This window comes from Hevea brasiliensis, chromosome 10 (genome assembly GCF_030052815.1).
Source record: "Hevea brasiliensis isolate MT/VB/25A 57/8 chromosome 10, ASM3005281v1, whole genome shotgun sequence".
NCBI lineage: Eukaryota > Viridiplantae > Streptophyta > Magnoliopsida > Malpighiales > Euphorbiaceae > Hevea > Hevea brasiliensis.
Window position 1 is genome coordinate 53,938,118 of NC_079502.1, and position 20,837 is coordinate 53,958,954.

The window sequence follows — 20,837 nt, forward strand, 5'->3', positions numbered from 1 at the left end:
AGATAAGGAAATATAATACAATTTTTATAAGTCAAATAACTCATAATAAATTTACAACTTCAAGGTACAATTTGAATTTACAACTGCTCAAAACCAAAAACAAAATGTACATACAAAGGTCATACATTACAAGACAAAATGCAAAATATTGGTATACTCATTATACTGTAATCCCTCATGGATGAATTAGCGGCCTAGTCTCACGCTCTGTCTGTCTCTCTACTGCGACAAAGAATAAAAGCTATCATTTGAATCAATGTCTCAGTGGTGCACAACATTAACCAAATACAATTCTAATTCACAATTCATAAATCATATCAATAGTGGATACTTAAAACCAGAGTTTAATTCAAGACAATGAATGTCATAAGGAATTTAAACTCCAATTCACAAATTATCAAAATTCATAATAACACAATTTAGTCAAATAGTTTAAGAATACCAGATTGCCAATTCATGCACAATTTGATCAAATAATCGAATAATACCTTTTGCAAATCAATAACACAATTCGATCAAATAATGAATAATATCGCTTTGCAAATCAATAACACAATTCAATCAAATAATGAATAATATCGTTTTGCAAATCAATAACACAATTGATCAAATAATCAATAATATCGTTTTGCAAATCAATAACACAATTGATCAAATAATGAATAATATCGCTTTGCAATTCAATAACACAATTGATCAAATAATCGAATAATATCGTTTTGTAAATCAATAACACAATTGATCAAATAACTGAATAATATTGTTTTGCAAATCAATAACACCATTCGATCAAATAATTGAACAATACAATGTTGCCAATCAATAACACAATTTAAGTCATGACACAAATTTTTCCATATATGCCGTGTTGTACACCACGACAAGACATACTCACCCCAATAATCAAAATCAATGAGGGAGGAAGCTAGCTATCTAATGAGTACTCATCCATACTCACCTCAGACTGGGAAGTCAAAGAGGGAGGAACATAATCATACTCACCCCAGACTGATAAGTCAAAGAGGGAGGAATAATCACACTCACCCCATTAATGGAGGAGGAACATAATATCCGTGTCATGCCAATTGTGAGTCAAAACAATTCCAAACATTTTATTCAGATGATCCGTAAGAATCCAATAAATTTCCAAAGTTATAATTTCATTCACAAAATGGCAACACAATTCGTAATTCACTTCAATTTCCACAAAAACCATTTACAGTGCTTTTCAATCAATAAGTATCCATCAATATCATTCAAACAATTTTTCACAGTTTCAAACCATTCACAATGTTTTTCAATCAATAAGTGTCCACCAAACACATTTCCACAATTTAAAACAATAATATACAAATAGTCATAATTTATTTCAATTGAAAAATTCAAAAGAAATAGCCGTTGTGCACAAACCTCTGATGACTGCCCCTCAGTCGGACTCGGTGTTTCCTTCCCTTTTCTTTGAGTCCTTGTTATCGAGAAACACAATTTGAAGTGTTTCAGTACTAAATTAAACTGTCTCTATCGATGGTGTTTGGTAAATAATGCACTGAACTCAATTATTCACTTAATCACCTAATATCCCGACCCTCGTTGCGTTTTAGGTAAATTAGGTTTTAGTGTCGTTAATATGTCACATTCGATAGGGTTTTAGGTTTGGTACGTTTTACCAAAGTCATTTTCTTGTTTAATGCATTTTAATGCAAATTCTTTGGATTCGGGACCTTTGGTTTGACCTAGCCGGACGATCTAGTTCCCTCGGTTTTCGGGTTTCGGTCAAAACTACAAACTTGTAGATCTATGTCTTATTGCACGCGGGGCAAAATTTCAGGTCAATCCGAGTTTAGTAGATCAAGTTATGGTCATTACACTATTGCTGGTCAAATGGTACCAAATTAGGTCAATTTTTGGTCAATTTGGTCAACTCTGGTTCGGCCAGTTTTTGGACCCGAACTTGTGCAAGCTTTTTGACTTGCTTCTGGTCATTTCTGGGTTTTGGTGTCTTCATAAGACTTGTAGGTATGGGTCTTAACTATTAATGGTTAAAATTTCAGGTCAATTGGACCTGTTTTGAGTGAGTTATGGCCTAAACACTCACTGCTGCCCAATTGGTCATTTTTCAGGTCCTAATTGCACCTAATCCAAATTGGTCATTTTCTTAGGTCACCTTGCAAGCAGAATTTTGGTATGTTTTCTCAATGAAAGTTGGCACATTTTGTGCCTAGTTTCACCTCCAATTGGTCTCATACCAATTGAGGTTACACATTTAAACTTATTGGTCTATTTGCACACTGCCCTCTATATGCCTTTCAAATTCCAATTCAAACACATATTTAACTTGCAATTTGTTTACTTCCCTACCAATCTGTTTTGGTACATTACCAAAAGCATATTTTACTTTACACTAACATTACTTTGGGCAGATTACAATTACCCTCAACACACCAAATATAATTCACATTTACAAGTTCTAAATACCATTACATACACACCTAACCATTACAAATCTTACATACACTTTACAATATCAATCTCCATACATATCCATCAATCCTTTTAGGTCAATATTCTGCCTACACTTCCATGAATACATACAATTATTCAAGTGTCCCCAAGCTGCCGCAAACCTTCTTCAACACCACATTGCCCTACAATTTATCAATTCTCATTCAAGTGCCAAAATCACCATATAAACATGAAGTAATTCACTAGGATATTAAATCACCATGATAAACATTATTTCTCATCAATTATATGCACAATTATCTTATCAAAAACGTGACTCCATGGCTGTCCAAAATGAAAACAACAATAACGCTTCAAACTCAAAATTTTCCATCACAAAACCAATACCCATAACATGCACACAAAACTTAACAAAGGAATTCTCAAAAATGTAAACTTACCTTTGATTGTATCTTGCTAAACCTTCACCAAACTTCTCAAATTTGGTATCAATATCTTCCTTGTGATGTGTAGACAAAGTTTTATGAAGGAACTCAAGTGATTAGAAGTGAAATGAGTGGTTAGATGAGCTTGCATGAAAAATGGCCATGGTGGTTCCCATTTTCTTCAATTCGGCAATGTTTATGAAATGAGGAAGATGAACATTCTGATGGGTTTAGTGGACTTACATCAGCCACATTTTATGTTTAATTTAATCCTTTAGTGGTCCACTTACTCATTTAATTATATAATAATGCTTAAATGTGTTATTTACACATTTTCACTCCATTTTTGGCTATTTACTTTATGTACCACCAAATTAATTTTTCATTTCATTTTCTAAGTGTAATATTATTTATTTTTAATGGACATTTAGGTCAAAAGACACTTGGGATGTCAAATGAACATAATTCCACTGTTCAGGTGGCATTCAAGATTTTTCGGTATTACCGGGTTTTGTCTATTTTTCGATTTCTCACTTTTCTTTGTACTAATTATTTAATTTTTCTTTAATCTTTCTAATGAGATTTATACTTCAATAAGGGTCTATTTTTGTCCTAAAAATGTTTTCCAGGGTTCCCCACAGTCCAGGCAGTCAACGGTCCACGCGTGACTTCAGGTCTGTCACCCATCGCTAGGTTTCCCGGCTCACTTATTCGGTTACATTTCTTTGCTATGATTTTTCCTTTGTTTTTCTTGTATTTTATTTTCTTGTATTTCATTATTTATGTCTCCTCTCTCATATCAAGGTGTGGTTCTAGGCATCCTAGCTGTCCGGACAAAGATCGTCACCTAATGTCAGAACAATGAGCACTACCGAACTTAGGGGTGTTACAATTCTCCCCCCCTTAAATAAATTTCGTCCACGAAATTTTTACCCAGTAGCCATCTTACAATAGTCATACGTTTATTTCTCCTTTCTATATGATCGTAAGACTTTTAACAATCTAATACAATGTTTAATTTGTTTGGATAACACCAATCTCCTCTTACTATTATGCTGTCTAATATTTTGGTTCAAGTTGCTCCTTGAATGACCCTTGAGGTCATGTTAGAATCATTCATCAGTCATTGGTCCTCTGACCATTCTAGTCCATAGTCTTCCTAACATTTGTAATATTTCTTTGTTACACATGAATCAACTGTTCAATTCTCTACTTTCATAACTCTTTTTATCTGTCAATATTCTATAACTTACTTCCTTTTGTACTGAACTATAACCTTTCGATATTTTAACTTTTGAGTTTTAGATCCCTAAGTAGGATTTTCAAACTTATTTCTAACAATTAAATTCTGTCATGGCATAACTATACCAAAACAGATGTCGTTGGCAACTATTCTTGTCTAGGTGTACTATCGGGTAGTACGTAGCTCTACACAATAATCTCAAGTCGATCTTATGTCTGCGACTACGGTATAAACATCAAGAACATTGCATAGTTACTACGATACATCCCAATAGATCAAACTTTGTTATCTTTTATTCTTTTTGAATTCACTGATATTCGAATCTTATTCTGATTACAATATCCATTAGCAATTTCTAACAGTAACCTCCTTGCCCTCATCTAGAGCAATTCCATTACTGTATCTTACTTTTACGTCCTCTTGCCTTACATTAAGTAGGCTCGCCAATTAGCTTTATAATTTATGGTGTGTTAGAAAATACCTTTCGCCGATAAACTCTTTCAAAAGTAATTTCACTTATTATCACAATCCTTATCTCAAGGACTAATCACTAATGCATCAAAATTTATTCCTGTAGAAGGAATAACAACGAGAACATGTAGTTCTAACACTAACATAAAAGTATGCAAACTCCATGACAAACAATACATATATATATATCTGAGTTGCTAATTGAGAAAGTACCAGCAATGATGTCAAAAGTCTCAGTCTCTTTTATGTCGTATAGCGTATACTCTAGTTGAAGCATCACCCTGTTTTGGTTGATTCACAGTAGTCTGACTTCTAGGTGTACTACCCCTACCTCTACCTTTGCCTCTACTAACTGATGGTGAACTCTTTGGGGTAGAAACTTGGGTTGATCCCTTTGGTGTAGTAAATGATCCAGAATGACCTGGATTTACACAATCCCTAGCAAAATGGCCAGTCTCTCCACAGTTAAAACATGCTCCTACGGCTCTATAGCATACCCCACTATGTGGTTTACCACAAGTTTCACAAAGTCGATCTGACAGCGCATTTATGGGTTTTCATTGAGTTTCTTTGATCGGATCGAGGTGGTTTCTGTCCAAAAGATCTATCTCTACCGGACTTCTTACTATCTCTGTTGTATCCCCAAAGTTTTTCCTCTTTCCAAGAGGGACCACTAGAACTACTGTCACTGACTTTCCCTCTTTTTCTGCCTTCTCTGATCTCTTTTTCTCTGGAGCAGTCTCAAACTCAACTCTTTCCAACTCTAGGGCTTGAGAAACAAGTTCAGAAAAGTTAGTGTGTTTGAAGCCGAGCACTTGTACTCTGATACTGGGTTTCAAGCTAGTTTCAAACCTCTTGCATCTTTCCCTGCTGGTAGAGAGTAGACTCACTGCCTAATGGCTAAGGCAGGAAAATTCTCTTTCATACTCAGCCACTGATCTGCCCCCCTGTTTTAGACTTAGGAACTCTTGCAGCTTCTGGTCTACATAAGCATCAGGGATATATTTCTGCCTGAATTCCCTGAGGAAGTCATTCCATGTTAGCACTGCAGGCTCTACTGCATGTGGGAATGGTTTTCCACAGTCATAAGCATCCCCACTGTAGTAAGGACCTTTGAGTATTCAAATCTAAGCTCTTCTGTACAATGTAGCTTCTTGAACACCCTATCCATCCTCTCTAACCATTGTTCAGCTTCTAGAGGATCTACTGTCCCCTTAAACTTTGTAGCCCCATACTTCATCAATTTGTCATATTGTCTAACAGAAGACTGTGGTTGTACCACTGGAGTCTGTATTGGGGCTTGAGTAGGCACATTACCATCCATTTGTTGGAACATTGCAGGTGTCTGTGGCTGAGTAGAGAATCGCTGATCGCAGGGGCTGGTGCTACTGAACCACTGACATTATGTAGGCATGGGGCATCCCCTTGCACCTCAGCCTCTATCGATTGATCGACTGAACGATCACCCTCTTCCATAGTCAATTCGAGGAGTTTAGACCTCCTGTACAATAATACAAGGAGATTTCCTCCCGTTAGTGCATATTTATAATGTAATGTACTGTATGTATCAAACAATGATATTGAGCAGTTGTACTGTGAAGAAAGAATATTCAAGTAACAAGTGAAAACAGAATTTAAAAACTTTGCTCGATACCACTAAAACATGTCACACCCTACCCTCTGTAAGGCATGACATGATCCGTAGTATACGATGAATTACCAACTCCGTCTCGATAACCCATTAAATACACTACAAGGGATTTTAAAAACTTTTCTTACTTCTTTTACGATGGTGAGCACTATTTACAGTGTTAAAGACTTTGGTGAATCAAGTGAAACAACTAACTCATTTGATTTATTTGGAATATCTGTAAAAATTTTGGCAAGGTGCCATTTGTATTTTGGACAAAGCAGTTCTTGAAAACTGTAAAAAGCACTTCAATTATTTTCCAAATCTCAACTCCAACATTTTTCTCAATACAACACATTTCTCAACTCAATTCCATAGAAATTTTTCAAAGTCTGAGATAAGGAAATATAATACAATTTTTATAAGTCAAATAACTCATAATAAATTTACAACTTCAAGGTACAATTTAAATTTACAACTGCTCAAAACCAAAAACAAAATGTACATACAAAGGTCATACATTCTGATTACAAAATGCAAAATATTGGTATACTCATTATACTGTAATCCCTCCTTTGGATGTATTAGCAGCCTAGTCTGCTGCCCTGTCTGTCTCTTTACCTGCGACAGCAATAAAAAGCTATCGCTGAGACAATGTCTCAGTGGTGCACAACATTAACCAAATACAATTCTAATTCACAATTCATAAATCATATCAATAGTGGATACTTAAAACCATAGTTAAATTCAAGACAATGAATGTCATAAGGAATTTAAACTCCAATTCACAAATTATCAAAATTCATAATAACACAATTTAGTCAAATAGTTTAAGAATACCGTATTGCCAATTCATGCACAATTTGATCAAATAACTGAATAATACCATTTTGCAAATCAATAACACAATTCGATCAAATAACTGAATAATATCGTTTTGCAAATCAATAACACAATTCAATCAAATAACTGAATAATATCGTTTTGCAAATCAATAACACAATTGATCAAATAACTGAATAATATCGTTTTGCAAATCAATAACACAATTGATCAAATAACTGAATAATATCGTTTTGCAATTCAATACCACAATTGATCAAATAACTGAATAATATCGTTTTGCAAATCAATAACACAATTGATCAAATAACTGAATAATATCGTTTTGCAAATCAATAACACCATTTGATCAAATAATTGAACAATACAATGTTGCCAATCAATAACACAATTTAGGTCATGACACAAATTTTTCCATATATGCCGTGTTGTACACCACGACAAGACATACTCACCCCAATAATCAAAATCAATGAGGGAGGAAGCTAGCTATCTAATGAGTACTCATCCATACTCACCTCAGACTGGGAAGTCAAAGAGGGAGGAACATAATCATACTCACCCCAGACTGATAAGTCAAAGAGGGAGGAATAATCACACTCAACCCATTAATGGAGGAGGAACATAATATCCGTGTCATGCCAATTGTGAGTCAAAACAATTCCAAACATTTTATTCAGATGATCCGTAAGAATCCAATAAATTTCCAAAGTTATAATTTCATTCACAAAATGGCAACACAATTCGTAATTCACTTCAATTTCCACAAAAACCATTTACAGTGCTTTTCAATCAATAAGTATCCATCAATATCATTCAAACCATTCACAATGTTTTTCAATCAATAAGTGTCCACCAAACACATTTCCACAATTTAAAACAATAATATACAAATAGTCATAATTTATTTCAATTGAAAAATTCAAAAGAAATAGCCGTTGTGCACAAACCTCTGATGATCGTCCCCACAGTGCGGACTCAGTGTTTCCTTCCCTTTTGCTGAGTCCTTGTTAACTGAGAAACACAATTTGAAGTGTTTCAGTACTAAATTAAACTGTCTCTATCGATGGTGTTTGGTAAATAATGCACTGAACTCAATTATTCACTTAATCACCTAATATCCCGACCCTCGTTGCGTTTTAGGTAAATTAGGTTTTAGTGTCGTTAATATGTCACATTCGATAGGGTTTTAGGTTTGGTACGTTTTACAAAAGTCATTTTCTTGTTTAATGCATTTTAATGCAAATTGCTGGATTCCGGGACACTGGTTTGACCTAGCCGGACGATCTAGTTCCCTCGGTTTTCGGTCAAAACTACAAACTTGTAGATCTATGTCTTATTGCACGCGGGGCAAAATTTCAGGTCAATCCGAGTTTAGTAGATCAAGTTATGGTCATTACACTATTGCTGGTCAAATGGTACCAAATTAGGTCAATTTTTGGTCAATTTGGTCAACTCTGGTTCGGCCAGTTTTTGGACCCGAACTTGTGCAAGCTTTTTGACTTGCTTCTGGTCACTTCTGGGTTTTGGTGTCTTCATAAGACTTGTAGGTATGGGTCTTAACTATTCATGGTTAAAAAGTTCAGGTCAATTGGACCTGTTTTGAGTGAGTTATGGCCTAAACACTCACTGCTGCCCAATTGGTCATTTTTCAGGTCCTAATTGCACCTAATCCAAATTGGTCATTTTCTTAGGTCACCTTGCAAGCAGAATTTTGGTATGTTTTCTCAATGAAAGTTGGCACATTTTGTGCCTAGTTTCACCTCCAATTGGTCTCATACCAATTGAGGTTACACATTTAAACTTATTGGTCTATTTGCACACTGCCCTCTATATGCCTTTCAAACTCCAATTCAAACACATATTTAACTTGCAATTTGTTTACTTCCCTACCAATCTGTTTTGGTACATTACCAAAAGCATATTTTACTTTACACTAACATTACTTTGGGCAGATTACAATTACCCTCAACACACCAAATATAATTCACATTTACAAGTTCTAAATACCATTACATACACACCTAACCATTACAAATCTTACATACACTTTACAATATCAATCTCCATACATATCCATCAATCCTTTTAGGTCAATATTCTGCCTACACTTCCATGAATACATATAATTATTCAAGTGTCCCCAAGCTGCCGCAAACCTTCTTCAACACCACATTGCCCTACAATTTATCAATTCTCATTCAAGTGCCAAAATCACCATATAAACATGAAGTAATTCACTAGGATATTAAATCACCATGATCAACATTATTTCTCATCAATTATATGCACAATTATCTTATCAAAAACGTGACTCCATGGCTATCCAAAATGAAAACAACAATAACTCTTCAAACTCAAAATTTTCCATCACAAAACCAATACCCATAACATGCACACAAAACTTAACAAAGGAATTCTCAAAAATATAAACTTACCTTTGATTGTATCTTGCTAAACCTTCACCAAACTTCTCAAATTTGGTATCAATATCTTCCTTGTGATGTGTAGACAAATTTTTATGAAGGAACTCAAGTGATTAGAAGTGAAATGAGTGGTTAGATGAGCTTGCATGAAAAATGGCCATGGTGGTTCCCATTTTCTTCAATTCGGCAATGTTTATGAAATGAGGAAGATGAACATTCTGATGGGTTTAGTGGACTTACATCAGCCACATTTTATGTTTAATTTAATCCTTTAGTGGTCCACTTACTCATTTAATTATATAATAATGCTTAAATGTGTTATTTACACATTTTCACTCCATTTTTGGCTATTTACTTTATGTACCACCAAATTAATTTTTCATTTCATTTTCTAAGTGTAATATTATTTATTTTTAATGGACATTTAGGTCAAAAGACACTTCGGGATGTCAAATGACCATAATGCCCCTGTTCAGGTGGCATTCCCGATTTTTCAGTATTACCGGGTTTTGTCTGTTTTTCGATTTCTCACTTTTCTTTGTACTAATTATTTAATTTTTCTTTAATCTTTCTAATGAGATTTATACTTCAATAAGGGTCTATTTATGTCCTAAAAATGTTTTCCAGGGTTCCCCGCAGTCCAGGGCCAGTCAACGGTCCACGCCGTGACTTTCCGGTGCGGTCACCCATCGCTAGGTTTCCCGGCTCACTTATTCGGTTACATTTCTTTGCTATGATTTTTCCTTTGTTTTTCTTGTATTTTATTTTCTTTTATTTCATTATTTATGTCTCCTCTCTCATATCAAGGTGTGGTTCTAGGCATCCTAGCTGTCCGGACAGCACTGGTCACCGGAACAGCAGAACGCACTACCGAACTTAGGGGTGTTACAATTTTTCCGCAAATTTTATAAAAATTTCGGCATAGTGCCGTCTGTATTTTGAGAAAACAGTTCTTCAAATACCTGAGAAAAACACTTCCAATAAATTTTCCACAACTCTCAACCTCCAAATAATCTCAAGTCAACACAATTCAATTCATTCCATAATTCAACCAAAAATTTATCAACTTAAAATATTTTATAACTTCATTTAGAGTGCATATAGTACGAAATTCACAAAAAAAAATCCAAAATAACATTATTACAATTTATTGTACAACTTCTCAACTTTACATTGATACATAGAATATTACAATATTTACATCAAATAATTATAAGGGTATAAATAAATACCCGTACAAAAGTGATCAAGAAGTTCTTGTCAATCCAGCAGCTCACTCTGCTGCTTTTTCCTTGCTCTTATCTGCGATAGCAAAATAAGCTATCGCTGAGTATAAAAATACTCAGTGGTGCACAATAAAAATTGAAATGCAGTACATAAAATATTCCTTGACAAAACACAATTTAAATATTGTACAATTACATTTCACAAATTATTGAAACTCATTATAGCACAATTTAAATAATTTAATAAACACAGTGTTGCCAATTCATACACAACTTAAGCCATGATACAAAATTTTCGATCAATGCCATGTTGTACACCACGACAAAGCAATCTACAACCCCATTAATCGAAATCAATGAGGGAGGTGGCTAGCTAGCTAATGAGTACTCATCCGATCTACAACCTCAACTGGTAAACCAGAGAGGCAAAAAAATAATCGATCTCAACCCCATAAATGGAGGAGGAATAATAAGGCAATGTCATGCTAAGTGTGAATCAGAAATCCATTTCAAACATTTTATTCAAATATTGCATACAAAAATCAAATCAATATCCAAAGTTACAATTTCATCACAAAGTGGCAACATAAAAGTTCTTAAACTCATAATGCTTACTAAATCAATTTTTCAAGGATAAAATGCTGAAATAGGGTTTATTGTGCACAAACCTGACGTGAGTCGCCTTTGTTAGTAGTATGCCCTAGAGTATATCATTTAGTATGTATCTTGTACATATTTTTATTAATAAAAGGCATTTCCACTTTTTCGTTTACATAATATATTTATGTGTAATAGAAAAGGTCTATTGATATTTTGCTAGAAATATTATTCTTAAGTTGTTAAGAATATGAGTGACAATATTTCTAGCACAAAGTATCATAAATAGGTTCACAATCGAGGATACTTCATAATAAGGACATGACTTATCCAGAAAGATTGTATTCATATTTGTTCCTAAGTTATTTATATGAGATAAAAATAAGATGGAATGGTGAGTCTCATGCCATATAACAAACATGATAGGCACTTATAAATGATAAGTAGGCCGAACCAGTGACACTTATGACAAGCACATGGAGTTTACTCTTGTCAATGTTTTGTCATAAATCATATCAGTGCATATAATCTTTAGACCTGAGATAGCACAGTTATCTTGTATATAGGTAGTTTGAGTTTGATACTGCCTTCATACTTGTACTGTGTATGGGTATATAGGCATCTGTTGGCTCCTACTAGTTATATATGGAGGAAGGTGTTGATCAAGATGGAATCTGTTCCTCTAAGTAAATAGAGATAAAATCCTATGTTCATTTAATTGTTCTTGATGTTTCAAGTTCCTGGCCAGGACAGATAGATTTATTCAGAAAAGAGTTTCTGATGAGAAAATCGTTTTAATCAAGAATTGGAATTAAAAGAGAACATAATATTCATAGCAAATGGAGTTTGACATAAACCATGACTCCAGCTTGAGTTGAGATTTTGTAACAGAGAGATTCTAGTGCATGGTAACATATAATTATAGGTTCATTTAAGGTAAACCTTATTACTAATTGGGTGGCCATGGCATGCTATGCTAGGTGTTAACCATGGTCTATGAGGTGCATAAAATGATTTAGAGAAATCATTTATGGTAAGAAAGAGTTCTGATGATATTAAGAGTTGATATCATGTCTCATTGCCAATTAGTGATGAGCCTAGTAAGTCACACACATACACAAGTTATCACCTATTTAAATATGATTTAATTAATTAATTAAAGAGTTTAATTGATTAATTAAATAGGTTTAGTTTGTAATTAAATTGCAAAGTCCCTAGCATGACTTGAAACCAAATCTAGATTATTGCATGTGTAGTATAAATTAAATTTATATTTAAAGTATTTAAATATGAATTTAATTAATGAGAAATTAATTAATAGAATTAATTAATAGAGATTAATTAATTAATTTATATTTGATATAAATTAATTAGAAGAAGAGAAATAATTATTTTGGGTTGAGAACTCAAAAGTAAGACACAGGGGCATTTTGGTCATTTCATAGTGTGACACGTGGCATCATGAGATGGTGACATATGGGATTACACATAAGCTTGCCAAATGTTTTTTAATCATGTAAGATGATTAAAATCAAGATTAAATATAGGTTTGACACTTGGCACAATGTGATTGGGTCACTTAAACCTAGAGCTAATCAAAGGGTGACATGTGGCAAGGGTTTAATGTGTTAACCTAGCTATTTAAGTGTTGTTATGAAAAAGAAAAGCAACCAGCAGCCACTCCTCTCCTTTGTCATGCCACTTTGAGGCTTTTCATCTATTCTTCTTCATCTCTCATCAATTCAAAGAGATTAGCCATCAATCTCTTGAATTAAGAACACTAGAAATTGTTTCTAGTGTCCTGTTTACATCTTTAATCTCTTAAAAGGCAGAACTTGAATTTCTAATTAATAGAAAAAGCTTTAGAAGCTGTTCAAGGGCTGCCATAGGTGTTCTTGGTGTGGACAAGCTAGAGGGACAACATCTGGTGTCCTGAAGACGAATCTCAAAGGCGTAGATACGCTGCAGTGCATCAAGAGGTTAGTGTAATCGTTCTTGATTTAATCTAGGGTTCTAAAATTAATCTGATTAATTTTGAAATCTTAAATGGCAAATACAGATCCAAAAACATATTAAAAGAGTTTTAATATGTTGTTTATCATTGAAATCAAATAGATAAAAATAAATCTTGCATAATGCATGTGACCCTAGGTGAAAATTTTTGAATTCAATGGTATAAACTTGTGTTTTTCACACTTCCGTTCCTTCAGCCTCTAGGCCTTGACTCAGTCTCTCAGACTTTCCAAGTCTTTTTCAGCTGAAACACAAAATTTATAGTGTCTCAGTATCTTTACTTCATAACAATTCTAATAACTAATTCCAATATGTTTAAACTTACATTCTTGCAAATTTCATGTTGAGGTTACTATTCATGGTGCTATTCAAGTCAATTTGTTGATTTTCTAAGGCTTAATAGGTATGGGAACTCCAACTTCACCCACATACCACATTTTGGTTACCAAACTTGTTGGTTTTGATCATTTTCTCAAAACTTAAGTCTTTTAGGAAAAATTGCAAATTTTCAGTTTTGGTGTCTTAAGTTGCACTGTTTCATTGGTCATTTTGCTGTTAGAATTGGGCTATGGTTTCTTCATAGAAATTGTCCCTTGATGTCTCAACTTTATTCTCCTTTTTGAATCACTCCATTTGGAGTTTTGTAGCTCAAGTTATAGCCATTTGAATCATGGCTGCCAGATTGGACTTAACCCAGATTTCTGGGCACTAAACTGGTTCTAGCAGTTTTAGGTCACCAACTTTGGGTGGCTAAATGACTTAGTTAAGGACGTAATTTGGGTTTGTGTTTTTCATGAAAGTTTTAGGTCCATATCTCAACTTTCTACTAGTAAAATTTCAGGTCATTTAGACCTACCTAGCCCAAGTTATGACCAAATGAACAAACACTGTTCATTTGGTCATTTTTGTACAGGTCAGATTGCCAATTCCGGATTTGGTCAATTTGTTCACTAAGTTTTGGTCACTTTTTGGGCATGATTCCTAAATGAAAAATGTTCCATTTTGTGTCTATTTTCATTCCCAATTGGTCTCATACCAATTAGACTTGTAAATTTTTAGTTTTGGTCCCTCGAAGGGACCTTGGTCCTACTGCCTGCAGCATGACCCTAAACAATCCGAATTTGCAATTGGTTCCAACACTTCTAACATAATCCAATTGGTCACAAATGACCATTTTTCACCTCAAACCAAGTCCAACACACTATTTAATACATTCTCACTTTTTTTTTCTGCAAAACCCTGATGCCAAACCCTAATTCACTAATTTGTTATACTTAATTAATTCTAAGTATACCAACATCACTTCCACATTCATACAAACTTACCTACTTTTTTAATTCAATCAAAACACATGTATATTCATATCAAACCCTAGCTAGCCAAAATTTCATATAGTCCTCCAAAGATGTTTTCATTTCATTTTAAGTATATTTCTAAGTTTATCCAACTATAAATACAATTAATTCAATTAGAAATTCAAGTTTAGCTTACTAACCTTAGTGTAGCTTTCTAATCTTCACTTCCTTCATTTTTCCTTCAAATTTTCTCTTTTCAATCTTCTTAACAAGACCCAACTACAAGTTTTAACTAAGAAATCTATAAATTTTATGGCTCAATTTTTGGGTTGAAGAAGCTTTTAATGAGCTTCAATGGAGGAAGATAAAACAAATGAGAGAGATGAGAGAAAGAAGTGGAACGGCAAAGAAGAAGAAAACTCACAAAAAATGATTTTTGTTTTAATTTAATTCCTTTTTTTTTTATTGGTCACTTAAGTAGATAATTATCCTACTTTTCAAAATTTAAAATTATATTTATTATGTCATGCATTATGTCATGCATGATGATGTCATCACTTTTTCACTTTTTCTTTTTCTTTTTTTTTTATATTTATTTTTCCATTAATTCTTTAATTTAATTCCTGATTCCGAAATTTTCTTTTCTCCTATTTTATTTGACAGTTAGGTTAGGAGTCAGCTCTTGGGGTCAATTGACCAAATTGTCCCTTGCCGGTTCAACCCGGTTTGCAAATAATTCAATATTTCTTCCGGCTCCCTGACCTAATTATTTGACTGGCTTAACAATTCTTTTTCGTGATTTTCTCTTTTGCACTGTGTTCGCAATAGTCCTAAGGACCGCGGCGTCACATTTTACTGTTCAAAATTTGAGTTTAAATTGACTTCGCAATCCTTCCCGAGAAGGTCACCCATCGCTGTAACTCTCGGCTCATTTAACTTCTTATGTTCTGTTTTTCTTATTTATACTTAACTAATTGGCAATTACTAATTATTTGTGTTCAGGGCTTATCTAGTTGTCTTAAGTATGGTTCTAATCCCCTTAATTGTCTGGACCGACACCGATCACCGGAATAGTGAAATATACCAAGCTATGCAAATAGGGGTGTTACAGCTTATGCGTCACGCCAGCTGAAACCGCATGAGAGAAACTATCCAACACATGACTTGGAGCTTGCAGCTATTGTTTTTGCTCTGAATATCTAGAGACACTATTTGCATGGGGAGAAATGCTTCATCTACACAGATCACAAGAGCTTAAAGTACTTAGGCACCCAGAAAGAATTGAATTTGAGGCAGAGGAGATGGTTAGAACTAATTAAAGACTATGATTGCTTAATAGACAATCAGCCAGGGAAAGCAAATATGGTGGTTGATGCCTTAAGTCGCAAGACTATGGTAAGTCTCAAAGTTTCTCCTTTGTCCATGGTACATGAGTTGAAAGCACAGCATGCTAGTTTAAAGACTGATGATGAGGGACAGACAGTAGTTGCATGGCATGTACAGCCAGTGTTAATTAATCAGATCAGAATGGCTGCTCAGAATGATGAAAAATATCAGAAGCTACTGAAAGAAGTCTAGCAGGGTAAGAAACCTGAATTTTCTATGAGAAACGATGGTTTATTGCTACATCAGGGCAGAATGTGCATTCTTAATGATGTGGAATTGAGACAGATCATTAGGAAGGAAGCACATAAGTCTCCTTTTTCTATGCACTCTGGTAGAATTAAAATGTACAGAGGGCTGAGAGAGCATTACTGGTGGATGAGTATGAAGAGAGATGTAGCTGATTTTGTTTCCAAATGCCTAACTTGTCAGCAAGTGAAGGTAGAACAACAAGTTCCAGCTGGTTTGTTACATCCATTGCCAGTACCGTAGTGGAAATGGGAACGGATAACTATGGATTTTGTGATTGGACTTCTGAGGACACAGAATAATCATGATGCAGTATGGGTTATAGTTGACAGACTGACCAAGTCTGCTCACTTTCTACAAGTTCGGATGGACTATAGCCTAGAAAGATTAGCTAGATTGTACATAGATGAGATTGTAAGGCTGTATGGAGTGCCAGTATCGATTGTATCAGACAGAGATCCTAGATTCACTTCTAAATTCTAGGGTAGTCTTCAGAGAGCCTTAGGAACTAGATTGAACTTCAGCACAGCATTCCACCCATAGATAGATGGCCAGTCTAAGAGAGTAATTCAGATATTAGAGGATATGCTACGGGTTTATGTGATTGAGTTTGAAGGTAGTTGGGATACACACTTGCCTTTGATTGAGTTTGCTTATAACGACAGCTACCAATCAAGCATTGGGATGCCTCCATATGAAGCTTTGTGTGGCAAAAAGTACAGAACTCCCCTATGTTGGGATAAAGTAGGTGAAAGAAAGATGATTGGGCCAGAAATTGTTCAGCAGACAGAGGAAAAGATCAGATTGATCAGAGATCGACTCAAGGCTGCATCAGACCTTCAGAAGTCCTATATTGATATGAAGAGAAGAGAAATTGAATATGTAGTGGGTGATAAGGTATTCCTCAAAGTTTCTCCTTGGAAGAGGATTATGAGATTTGGTAGAAAGGGGAAACTGAGTCCTCGCTTTATCGGACTATATGAGGTTCTGGAAAGAGTGGGTCCTTTGGCATATCGATTGGCATTACCTCCAGAGCTAGAAAGGATACACAGTGTCTTCCATGTATCCATGTTAAAGAGGTACAGATCTGACCCATCTCATATTCTATCAGTTGAAGAGATTGAGGTAAATCCAGACCTTTCATATGAGGAAGAAACCGAAGAGATTCTGGCATATGAGGTGAAGCAGCTAAGGAACAAACAGATACCCCTAGTTAAAGTGTTGTGGAACCATCATTCAGGCCAGGAAGCTACTTGGGAACGTGAAGAGGACATGAAGAGACAACACCCATAACTGTTCAGAGACTGATGCTAGATAAAACTTCGAGACAAAATTTATTTTAAGGGGGGGGGGGGGAGAATTGTAACACCCCTATATTCGATAGTGTGTTCTACTGTTCCGGTGACCAGTGTCTGTCCGGATAACTAGAATGCCTAGAACTACATTTAAATGTTAGTGAGGAGACATAAAATAATTAAAATACAATAGAGGAAAATACAAGAAAAACAAAGAAAAAATAATAGCAATGAAATGTAACTAAGTTAAACAACCCAAAAACCATAGCGATGGGTGACCGCATCGGGAAGTTGCGGCGTGGACCGTTGACTAGCCCTGGATCATGGGAAACCCTAGAAAATATTTTTAAGACTTAAATAAACATCTATTGAAGTATAAATGACATTAGAAATGTCAAAGAAAAATTAATTAATTAGTACAAAGAAAAACGAAAAATCAAGAAATCGATAAAAAATCAGTGTTATCAGAACACAACCCGAATAGGGGCATTTTGGTCAATTGACACCCCGAGTTACCTTTTGACCTAAATGTCCACTAAAAATAAGTGACATTAAAGTTGGAAAACTTCATGAAAAATGAAATTGTAAATGAAATATGTAAATAAGGAAAATTAGGAGGTAAGAATTTGAATAATTGAAAGTTGAATTAAATTAATGTTTTAATTGTGTTAGTGGACCACTAAGCATTATATAAAGTATTAAAAACTAGATTTCTTCTACTAACATTCTGTAAAACCATCTTCTTCCTCAAGATTTCAATTTGGCCGAAACCAATCCACCATGAAAATACCATGGCCAAACATCATTTTACCTCCATGCACTCCACATTTAGCCCTCTTTTACACTATGTTTCTTCATTAAACCTTGCATAATCAGCTTGGGGCAGACATTGACAGCAAAAAGAAAAAGTTTGGGTAAGGTTTTAGCAAGCTCCAATAAGAGGTAAGTGCTTATTTTCTTCCCTTCCTTAATTAAAACTTATGTTGAGGTTATGGGTAGTATTTTGGGTGAAGAAATTTGAAGAAATGGTTGAGTTATGGACTGTCCATTTTTGGCAGCCATGGGAGATGAGTTGCTTGAGTTTTTCTTACATTAAATTGGAGGGAATTGATGGGAATTAGTGTTGGTTGAGTCCATTTGAAGTGCTAGCAATTTAATCCTCTTGTATGTGTGAATTATGAATGTAAAGTGAGATTATATATTAAAATTGGGAAGCTTGATGTATATGAGCAATTGGGTAGCCTTGTAATGTATGGTAGAGTTTTTAATTTCATGAAATAATTTATTGAATTATGGTACTAAGGATGGCAGTATGTGTATGTAATTATTGCTGGGAAATTAGATGTGTTAATGAGAGGTATTCATGTGTATGTATTGTTGAAGTTGGATATTGTGAAATGGAAGTGTAAATGGTGCATTGCCAATTGGTTATATTCTACCCAAAGTTACTATAATGTAAACTAATGAATAGTTATGGTTAGTACCAAATGCAGAATTAGGTTTGGTAAGTGAAGTATGGTTAGTTGAATGTGTTATTGGTTGATGCCTCAAAAATGAGTTAAGGGCAGTATGCAAATAAGCCTATAACCCTAAGTGTGTAACTCCAATTGGTATGAGACCAATTGGAGGTGAAACTAGGCACAAAGTGTGCCAACTTTTATGTTAGAAGCCTACCTAAATTCTGTCCAGAAAGTGACATGAAAATTGACCAAATATGGATTAGTGACTTTGCAAACCTGAAAATTGACTATTTGAACAGTAGTTAGTATTTTGGCCATAAATCACTCAAAACAGGTTCAAATGACCTGACATTTATACCATGGAAAGCTTAGACATAGAGCTACAACTCTTATGAAGACACTAGAACCCAGAAATGATCATAAGCAAGTCAAAATGCTTGCACAAGTTCGGGTATAAAAACTACCAAAATCGAAAATGACCTAAAAATGACCTAACTTTGCCATTTTAGTGTAACCTGTCCAGCATTGGTTAAATGACCATAACTTGGTCTAGTAAACTCGAAATGACCTAAAATTTGTGGCAAAAGTTCACTAAGACATAGACCTACAAGTTATTAATTTTTACCAGAACCTGAAAATCGAGGGAACTAGGTCATCTGGCTAGGTCAAAACAGCATACCGAAATTCGATAAATTACAATAAAATGCAATACACTTGAAAATGGAATTGGTAACATATGCCAACACTAAAGGACTATAAAATGTGACATATTGGTAACATTAAAATTAATACCCCTAGAGTGCATCAAAGTTCTGTTAGTAGTATGCCCTAGAGCATATCATTTAGTATGTATCTTGTACATATTTTTATTAATAAAAGGCATTTCCACTTTTCCGTTTACATAATATATTTATGTGTAATAGAAAAGGTCCATTGATATTTTGTTAGAAATATTATTCTTAAGTTGTTAAGAATATGAGTGACAATATTTCTAGCACAAAGTATCATAAATAGGTTCACAATCGAGGATACTTCATAATAAGGACATGACTTATCCAGAAAGATTGTATTCATATTTGTTCTCAAGTTATTTATATGAGATATAAATAAGATGGAATGATGAGTCTCATGCCATATAACAAACATGATAGGCACTTATATATGATAAGTAGGCCGAACCAGTGACACTTATGACAAGCACATGGAGTTTACTCTTGTCAATGTTTTGTCATAAATCATATCAGTGCATATAATCTTTAGACTGGAGATAGCACAGTTATCTTGTATATAGGTAGTTTGAGTTTGCTACTGTTTTCATACTTGTACTATGTATGGGTATATGGGCATGTGTTGGCTCCTACTAGATATATATGGAGGTAGGTGTTGATCAAGATGGAATCTATTCCTCTAAGTAAATAGAGATAAAATCTTTTTAATCAAGAACTTGAATTAAAAGAGAACATAATATTCATAGCAAATGGAGTTTGACATAAACCATAACTCCAGCTTGAGTTGGGATTTTGTAACAGAGAGATTCTAGTGCATGGTAACATATGATTATAGTTTCATTTAAGGTAAACCTTATTACTAATTAGGTGGTCATGGCATTCTATGCTAGGTGTTAACCATGGTCTATGAGGTTCATAAAATGATTTAGAGAAATCATTTATGGTAAGAAAGAGTTCTGATGATATTAGGAGTTGATATCATGTCTCATTGCCAATTAGTGATGAGCCTAGTAAGTCACACACATACACAAGTTATCACCTATTTAAATATGATTTAATTAATTAATTAAAGAATTTAATTGATTAATTA